Raw genomic sequence first — 10,494 nt, forward strand, 5'->3', positions numbered from 1 at the left:
CTCTTATTCATGTCCCTTTCTTATCATCCAACTACCCCATAGGACAAACGAAAGAGAAAAACATCTTCTGAATATTTCTTAGACTCTTAAATGTGTGACCTGTTGATTCCTTGAAAAGAGCCCACCTGGTTGCTTATTAGGAGAGTAGGTGGTGTCCAGTTGAGACACTATTGTATGAAAAGTGGGTATGTTGGTTCCACTTTCTAGGCAGGCATACAATTCCTGGAACTTCTGGCCAATTCTAAACCCTACTGACTGGAAGGGGTCTTGAAGTTTCCTTTAAGTCTCTTTTATCACAATGAGAAGAAGTAAGAAAATATTTTTTCTAGCAAAAGCTAAAATTCCAAGGACGATTAAAATTGAGGAAGTCTCCTAACTCTTTTTTGGCCTCCTCAATCGTTCATATGCTCCAGCCTTTGCTCTCTTGAATTTCCTCAAAACAGAAATGGAACTTCAGTTTATGACTAATAACGTTATGAAGCCAATTTAAAGTGAAAATTTTGTGTAACTTTGGGAAACACTTGGCCAAAATCTGAGGTTGGTTTTTGGCAATGCTAAAGTAGACATAAATTAACAACCAAAATGCTGCCTTGTTTCCTGCAACCTTGAGGCAAGCCATAAGATTTTGACTTCTGCTATCCCTTCTCATACGCAGGCTGTGAAACTGGTGATGAGGTGTACATCTTACTGAAGGCAAATGACAACTTGGTTGTTGTACATACTCTGTTATCTGCTTGATTCATAATCATAGTATTTTTAAGTCATTATCTTATATCACCTCAGTTTGTGAGCAAAATTTTGAAAGCATTTTTTCTATCTGCTTTGTGTTTCAATGTTCCAGTGCAAGACAAAGAGAATGGTTTCAGCAGGCCTCTGCACATCCCACTTCATGCAGACCTCACTTCATCCTGTCTATTTTAGAGACAAAAAAATTAAAAGGAAGTTAATTTAGAGAGATCGATAAGTGTGTCACTATTCTCTATCTATGTAGCATTGAAAATGGCCACTTGATTCACAGTCTCAGTTTCCTCAGAAGAGTGATTTAGACAACCGCTGAGGTATCTTCCATTCCTAAAATTCATACCCCTACTCCTCCAAACACTTCTCCTCCTATGAGAATTCCTATCACCATAAATGGTACTACCATCCATAAAAATTAAACTTGAGGGTCACCCTGAACCCCATTGGTCTCCCTAAGTTTCCTCTTTAAATCATTAACCAAGAGCTATAGACCCCACCTCCTTAATATTTCTGGGATCCATCCACTTTATTTCAGCCACTACATTTGGCCACATAAATGAGTTCTCCTTACTTGGGCAAGTGACTTTAAAAGCCAGGAAGGTTTAGAATTAAGTTTTGGGATGGTAGAGCAATTCAAACTCTTTTATTAACAATGTATAATAAAGGAATCTGGCCTCTCAGGGAAATAGGATTTCAATTTGAAGTGTATAACTAATTTAAGTCCGTGATTTTAAGTTGAAAAGTTTAAGAATTTAATATTGATTTTAACCATATGAGAACAGTTTAAAAACTCAATGTTTAATATTCATAATTTTATGTATTTGATTAATGAGATTTTCTTAAGTGGTCAGGAAGACTCGTCAAGGTTGTCTTGTCAAGCAATTGAGATACCTAGAAAAAAATGAAATATATTGCATTAAAATATTCTAAAATCTTTAAAAAAATTTTCCAACCAAGTTTGTAAGTGAGTCTGGTTATTTAAGTGGAGTTTTGTTTGTTGGACTACAGTTAAACATTAACTCAATGGAACTATTATTATTTATATAAATATTAGAATATGATTTGTAGGATGGACTTAATGAAAATGTAAATTTGAAAGCCTAAACTTTAAGAATTGTAAATTAATTTTAAACTGAAGCAACTATTAATAGCTCTTTCTGTACTCAAATTTCCCCTCAAACATTATTTTCACTGAAAATAAGAGTTCTGTTTTATCAAGGAACTGTGGATGTATAGGAAGTTAGTTCAGATCATTTGCATATGTCTCTTCTCTCTTAATTAAATACATTAGTGCAAAGGTAACAGAGTCAAACCAAGTTTTAGACCTCTAGATCCCTAGGAGCTCTAGGTCCCCTGGAGGAAAGGCCCTGCAATATCAAGAGAAGTGCATATGGAAATGATTCTCCCAGGTCTACTCCATACAAACCTACAGCCATTTACTAAGGAAACTACTCCCTGGGGAAATAGGAATAGCCACATATTTTAAGGACTGTTGGATATGGAGACTCAGTCAGCACTGATATACAGGAATATAAAAATCATCATGACTCATAGCTGGTTCACAGTGAGTCCACTAGGTTAACAGAGCTTCCTAGTGGTCATTTCCCCCAATCACTAAGTTTAAAATTGAAACAGATATACTTGGTAGTTGGCAAAATCCCCACATTTGTTCCTTGGCCTATGGGATAAGAGCATGAAAGCCCAATAGCAGCCTCTGAAACTGCCCCCTACCCCTAACTAGGCAATACAGCAAACCAAAAATAATATTGCATCATGGGGAAATTGCAAAGATTAGTACCACTCCTAAAGACCTAAACAATGCAGGGGTGATTGTTCCTGTCATGCCTCCATTTAATTCACCAGTCTGGCTTATAGGAAGAGAAGATGGATCCTGAATATAGCCTCCTACCAGCTTAACTAAATATTTGCACTAATTTAATCTGTTGGGTCAGGTGTGGTATCTTTGCTAAAGCAGCTTAATGCATCCTCAGGTTCATGGTTGTTCTAGTTTGCTAATGCTGCCAGAATGCAAAACACCAGAGATGGATTGGCTTTTATAAAAGGGGTTTATTTGGTTACACAGTTACAGTCTTAAGGCCATAAGGTGTCCAAGGTAACACATCAACAATCGGGTACCTTCACTGGAGGATGGCCAATGGTGTCTGGAAAACCTCTGTTAGCTGGGAAGGCATATGGCTGGCATCTGCTCCAAGTTCTGGTTTCAAAATGGCTTTCTCCCAGGACATTCCTCTCTAGGCTGCAGTTCCTCAAAAATGTCACTCTTAGTTGCACTTGGGGTATTTGTCCTCTCTCGGCTTCTCCAGAGCCAGAGTGCTTTCAACGGCCGTCTTCAAACTTTCTCTCATCTGCAGCTCCTGTGCTTTCTTCAAAGTGTACCTCTTGGCTGTAGCTCCTCTTCAAAACATCACTTACAGCTGCACTGAGTTGCCTCTGCCCATCAGCTCATTTATATGGTTCCACTGATCAAGGCCCACCCTAAATGGGTGGGGCCACACCTCCATGGAAATTATCTCATCAGAGTTATCACCTACAGTTGGGTGGGGCGCATCTCCAAAGAAACACTCAAAGAAATCTAATCAAAACTGATAACGTCTGCCCACACAAGATTACATCAAAGATAATGGCATTTTGGGGACACAATACATTCAAACCGGCACAATGGTATATAGCCATTAATTGGTAAATATATTCTTTTCCATTCCTGTCAAAAAGAAAGGTCAGAAACAGTTTGCATTCACTTGAAACATACTACATACAGTATATGTTCATGATCTTGCCCCAGAACTAGGTTTACTTCTTGTCCTCTGTCATAACATAACCTAATATTCCCCTAGAATTTCACACTTGCCAACTATATTGATGACATCATGTTAGTCTGACTAGATGAGCAACAAGTGTCAAGTATATTAAAAGTCTTAGTAAGGTATTTTAACTGGACTCCAGAGAGCATAAGATAAACCCCATGAAGATTCAGGAGACAGCCCTATCAGTGAAATTTTTAGGGGTCCAGTGATCTGGGACATGTCAGGACTTCCCCTCCAAAGTAAAGGGCATATTGTATCATGCACTTCCCACCACAGAGAAGGAAACACGATGCCTGGTAAGCCTCTAAACCTTCTGGAGGAAGAGTATTCCACATCCGGAACACTGTTCTAGTCAGTATGTTCAGTGACATGAAAGGACGTCAGCTGAGTATGAATATGTCCTGCAGTCAGTCCAGGCTGCAATGCAAATGGCCCTGCTTCTTGACCATGACCCAGAAGACTTTATGGTATTAGAAGTATCTGTGGTAGAAAGAGATGCTATTTGGAGTTTGTGTCAAGCCTCAATAGGGGATCATAATTTAGACCTTGTAGGGTCCATATCATCTACCTATATTGCATCAGCTCTTCTCCGTCAATATCTCTCCCTCAGCTCATACCTGTGGCCACACTGGCAGGAGGAAGAGTATCCCTTGTGAACAACTGATGGAGGAGGAAAGCTGAAGTTGCTTCAGAGACATGTCAATGCAATACGTCAAAAATTGTCTTCAGCTTTACTACACCTCCACTCATGAATGGTCTTGAATGTCAGGAGTGAGGGAAAAAAATCTCCCAATGTCCCAAAGGGCAGAGCTTTGGATGATACACCTGATCATTGACTTTGTGTACAAATAACAGTGGCCCAAGGTTAGAAAATTTTGAACTCATAGGAAATGGTGAATGGCTTAATTGGTTGCCAAGAGAACCCAGAAGGAGAAAGACTGGAAGAGCAGAAAAATGGAGGTCTGTGTTAGAGGCATGTGTATGGATATTTAGAAATAGGCACAAAGTAGGAAGATCTCTATAACACAGTTAACACCTCCTCATTGCTAAAGCAAATATCATGCAATGGGCTGGCTCAAACAATAGGAATTTATTGGCTCACAGTTTTGAGGCTAGGAGAAGTCCAAAATCGAGGTGCCATCAAGGCAATCCTCCCAGAAGACTGTTGTGTTCTGGGGCTGGCTGCTGGCAATTCTTGCTCCTTGGCTTTTCTGGCACATGGCAATGCACATAGCAGCCTCTCCTGGCTTCTCTATTCTCTTCCAGGTTCCACTGATGTTCAGCTTCCGGCTGCTCCCTCTGGCTTTCTCTGTTTTTGACCTTCACTATAAGGCCTTCAGTAATAGGATTAGGATGCATCCTGATTCAGCTGGGCCACACCGTAGCTGAAGTAATTTCATCAGAATGTCCTATTTACAAGGGTTAACACCTACAGGAATGGATTAAGTTTAAGAACATGTTTTTCTAGGGTCCATGGCTCCAAACCACCACACACATTTATTACAGAAGAGCACTAAACAACCAAGTAAATAGAATGACTCAGTCACCTAGTTTCTGTCATCAGCTACCCCAAAGAAGGCACAATGAGTATATGAATGGAGTGGTCATGATGGTAGGGAGGGAGGCTGTGAAAAGGACTAACAGTGTGTTCTCCCACTTTCCAATACAGGATCTAGCTATTGTGGCTGTCAAATTACCATCCTGCCACCAGTAGAAACCATTGCTGAACTCCTAATGCAACACCATCCAGCCACACTTTTGCAAGTTGACCACATATCCCCCTTTCCACCTTGGAAAGGGCGGAAATTCATTGTGACTAGAAACAACACATATTTCTAGTGTGGGTTTGCCTAGATAGCACTGGGAGTGGGAAGGTAGTTGTTTATGGGGATGCTGTGGAGGAAAGGCACATTATGACCATATTGTACAAACCTGCAAGCATTTTGCTGTCACAAATATAGACCATAGTTCTTGTCTTGAAAGGGAGACAGAATTCTTAAGGGCAGAAACTGTCTCACTCATCTTTGATGTGGTAGAATTTCATAGGTTTAGGAGTCACTCTGTCTCACCATGCCAGGCACCAGGACTGAAGTGATAGAAAAACTGGGGCTCAGATATCAGCTCCACCATTCACTAGCTCTATAGCCTTGGCTAAGTTATTGAAACTCAGTGTTTCATCATGTATAAAACATAGATAATAATACCTACTTCATGGGGCTCTTGAGAGAAGTCAAGGAATATGAAAACACCTGACACATAAGAGTGCTCAATAAATATACATTGGCCTCTCCTCAATAAATAGTTTTGGGATGAATGAATTATTGAATGGATGGATCTAAGCTCACCAGAAAATCTTAGTAACATTACAGTATCCAAAATTTGTCATGAAGGAGTTTGTGATTGTATTGTTAGGAGCCAAATTAGTGTTATGAATTTTGATTTCAGCCAAATTGGAGAAGGCTTCTCAAAGTCTCCAGCATGGACAGTATTTAAATTTAGTTGCATACTACAGTATGTTTGAATGGAAACAAAGTGCCAGCCTCAGTGGTGATTGATTAGATCACTTGGAATCAGTTTATTATTGGTGTTTCTAAAATGCTTTTTTGGACAAAGTCTACCCTACTCTACTTTTTAATTTTATGGTAGTTTGAGATTTAAGAGCATGTTCCATTTCTTCCAGAGCTACTTTCTAAATTGTTTTTTTTTTTAAACATGTATTAAATCCAGAGTGGGAGAATAAAAAACAATTAGGACTTAATCCCACTAATTTCTCCTCTGGTTAGTATTATCTATCTTCCCAACCATTCCCCATTCATGTTATTCACTCACTGAAGTATAGTGTTAAAGACTAAAAAACTTACTCGAAGTTACTGAACCATATAGTTTTAGGATCAGTTTTCAGGATTTCCATTCCTCTTCCTAAAGCTTGAATCACTGCAGCTGTAGGCTATACTCCAAATCTCTGAATCTGTCAGCACCAGATTTTTTTTTTTTTTTTTTTTTTTTTGGTGAAATTGTAACATGGCCTCATGCTTTGGGGATTGATAAAAATAGTCTCAACTGAGGGAAGCCTTGAGAAAGTCACATATACAAGAAAACAAACAGAAAAAGCCAATCCATGGAAGGGTGCTGATTAAGAAAAGAGGACAAGGGCAAGTAAAGGTTATTTGTGGTGAGAAGTACTGGGGGGGGGGGGGGCGGACTTATGTTTGTAATCTGTTAATCACTGTTTCAAATTAATTCTCAGTCAGAGTGGCCCCAAATCACTTCAATTTATCCTGTGCTGGCAAGTAATAATAATGATTAAAACAATACTAAGAACTAATATTTAATGAGTTCCTGCTGTGTGTTAAGTACTTTAAAAGCATTATCTCAATTAAGCCTCACTCCCAGTGCAATGAAGTAGAATCATTTATTATTTCCATGTTACAATAGATGAGAAACAGGCCTATAGAGGTTATATCAATCAGGGTCCTAGCATGAAAAAATTCATCCCCTAAATGGTTAAAATAAAGAATATTTAATAAAGAATCCCCTGACCTCCTTTATATAAACATGGACACAGTTCTCCTGTGAAGTAGGCAAGTCAGATATTGTGAGCCCCATTGGTAGGTGAAAAAGTAGAAATTCAGAAAAGTTAATGATCTTACTTAAAATCTTCTGGCTAAGTGGCAGAGGCAGGGTGAGACTTACAAAAATTCCTGAAAAGATTTACCTACAATTCTAACACCCATAAAATGCTTGAACCCCTGCTATTATATTTTCCCCAAGTAGTTGCTAACCTATAATTGAATACCGCCAGTGTCAGGGAACCCACTACCTATTAAGATATATTTGTATAACTTTGATTATAGTATCAACTCAATATATTAAATAAAACTTTCACAACTTCCATTTATTTTCCTGGAATGATACAGAACAAAGAAGATAAAGGGACAAAAACACTTTAGAATTGGGAGGGGGGGGCAAAATTCATATGTTTGAGGCTTACTATATTCTTGTATTATGCTGGATAGTTATTTACATAATAATACTTGAATAGCTATCATTTCCCTGGAGTTTTTTTTTTCCTTCTCCCAAGTCCTTCAGTTGTCTCTTGTGTGCTCTCATGGGCACTGTTGTACATTCCCAAGGCTGATTCCAGCAATGACTTTAAGCCAATCATGGTAATCCCACCCTGACTGGTTTGGGAGTTGACAAGCCTAAACTAACTGAGCCAATGAGATGAGGGCAGAGGCATTTCAAGGGCCTCTGAAATGGGGCTGAAGCAATTCTGAAGCCATCCCAATAAACAGATAATTTTGGCATTCTTAGTTTTCACAATGGTTGTTTTTAGCTACATTGCTGAAAAGAAAGTTTTAAAGATTCCAAATGATCACTTCCAGCTAGCTTTTTGGGCCACCTATATCTGATCACTTCATAGCTACTAAAATGAGGCTCAGAAGTCCCCTACTCAAATGTAAACAGAACACTCTCTCAAATTCACTACTTTCTTCATTCTTTGCTTCCTCTCCCTTCCTTCCCTCCTTCCCTCCCTCCCTTCCTCCCTTCCTTCCTCCCTCCCTTCCTTCCTTCATTCCTTCCTTCCTTTCTTTCTTCCTTTTTCCCTTGTACTCAGTCAACAGGGCCCACAAATTCCTTCACTCTGAGTGTGAAAATTAGAAGGAAGCAGTGGCTATAGGTGCCTCCCATGGATGGATGGCTATTTTGTACTGACGGTCTTTGATCTTGACTGAATCCTTAACACTGCTTGCAATCTTTCTTTTTCTTCAAAGAAAAAAATTTCACTGTAAAAGTTCTAGAGATTAAAATAATAAATACCTATGTATCTACCACCAGAATGAACATATTAGTCATGTTTACTTCAAATCTTATTTTTTTACTAAAATGCATAAAACATAATTGGTAAAGTTGAAGTTTTCTTGAGTAAGGAAAAGCAAATAGAGAGCTTGAAGATACTGCAAAGTGAAGGGGGTAATCAGTTGACCAGTTGACAGTCATTGATGTTTGTGAGGAGGAAATGATGGCAGAGCAGGTAGAGAGATTAGTTTATGAGAGAAGAATGGCCTCCTGTTCCTTTTAGCAGGAGGGAGGGAGGTAAGGGTGGCTGTACATTCAGAGCTGGTGACTGGAAGTTGAGAGAGTTTTTGTCTTATGGTCTCTAGTTTCTCTGTGAAATAGAAATCCATTTAATCTCATTCTTCTCTTGAGAGTGAAGGGGAAGTTAGCGGGCTCAGGAGCTTGGGGAAAATGAAGAAGATACGAAATAACAGTTGGTGCAGAAGGAAAAAGGGGACTTTTGATATGAATCTAGCACAGCAAATCACTTCCTCTGAGATTTTAGTTGAATCTCCTGAATTTATTCTGCTTTGGATTATTCGGTAAACTGAAAGGATTAAAACTAATGGTTTCTAGGTCTTTCAGGTTGTGAATCATAAAACCTGCCCTCAAGTTGATCCAAACCATTAGAAAGGCTTCTAATGAATTCTCCTAGTATTTTCAGATTAGGAGTGCTTCAAGGCTGGATAGACCTCTATTGTGATTCTATTTCGTGGTTTTGAAACTTGACTGGTTGAAAAATGTCAGTATGTACTCCCTCCTTTTGAGATAGCCCCTCTGTTTTAAAGTTGGCATCTTGCTGACATTAACTTCATTATTTGTAGCAGTTTTAAGGAGGAAATTGTGACAATCATTAAGTCCAAAGCCTTGAGTATTTTATGGCATACCAAAAGCCATAAAATCATTCAATATCACTCCTGAAAAGGATTTGGGCAAGCATATCAATCAAGCATTTGCTGAGATCAGGGGATCATAAAGGGCATTGCCTGAGTTGCGTTGACCGACTTTCTATGCTCTGTGATTATTGACTACAGTAGTGTTTTCTTGTTCTGTTTCAAAACAGACTTCACTATGACAAATATAAGCTACCAGGAATGTTGTTTGGGCATGAATACTATCACTGTCATTATCAGGTGACAGCAGACATGCTACTTATATTCTATTTAAATGCAACCAGAACAGTACTTAATCCTTACGAACTTTCTTCAGCAGCAGCAACAGTATACATAATTGAACCTGTTTTGCCAGTCCTTTTTCTAGCTACCTCTTGGTTTGCTGAAGTTTGTCCTCTGGTAGATTTCTTAAGAAGGGCCCTTGGGATCATTATCTCATGGATTCTTGCATGTTCAAAACATCCTTTTGCCTTTATCATGACTGGCAGCTTGACTGGTATCACCCTCACCACAAATGGCCACAGTCGTGGGTCCCTACCTTTTCCTCATTGCATCCTTCACACTTTGAAGAAAGGAGGCATCATCAATTTTTCATGAGGGTAGTTAATGATAGTACTAGAAAGACTAAGAGATTTAGTCCAATAATACACTAGTCCCTTTGTTTTTCTGCCTTTGAGGAATGTCTGTTCTCCGGGAATTGGTTATGAAATGTTCTTGGATGCAGTTCATTTTGGAAATTACATTTCTAGTTTATTTGTTTATTGTTTGAGAAATTATGCAAAACAAGATACTCTGTAGATCTTAAGATTTGACTGTCACATAGTTGGTTAGTGTTTCAGCAGTAATTATTAACACCCCACTCCTATTTCTCGATGAATATTGACTCAAGATTTCTGTGGAGGTCAAAAGAAATAGCAAAAAATCCCTTTGTCTACCATGCAGGAACTTTCATGACAATATAGTATTGTTCTCTATCATTGAGACTATGTAAAACAGCCATTTAACCAACTAAAGGGACTTTTTCTTTCAAGCTTCTACATGAGCTAAATGAGCAGCAAAATCTTTACTCAAAATAAGGAACTTTTTATGGGAACCCTTTTATAAGGAGAAAATCAAAAGTCAGAGATATGTGTGTTAGGTCCTGGAGTCGTTCAGGAATCCACACAACACAGAGAGTCAAAGTATAGAGTTTATTA

Source organism: Choloepus didactylus, chromosome 3, assembly GCF_015220235.1.
Source record: "Choloepus didactylus isolate mChoDid1 chromosome 3, mChoDid1.pri, whole genome shotgun sequence".
NCBI lineage: Eukaryota > Metazoa > Chordata > Mammalia > Pilosa > Megalonychidae > Choloepus > Choloepus didactylus.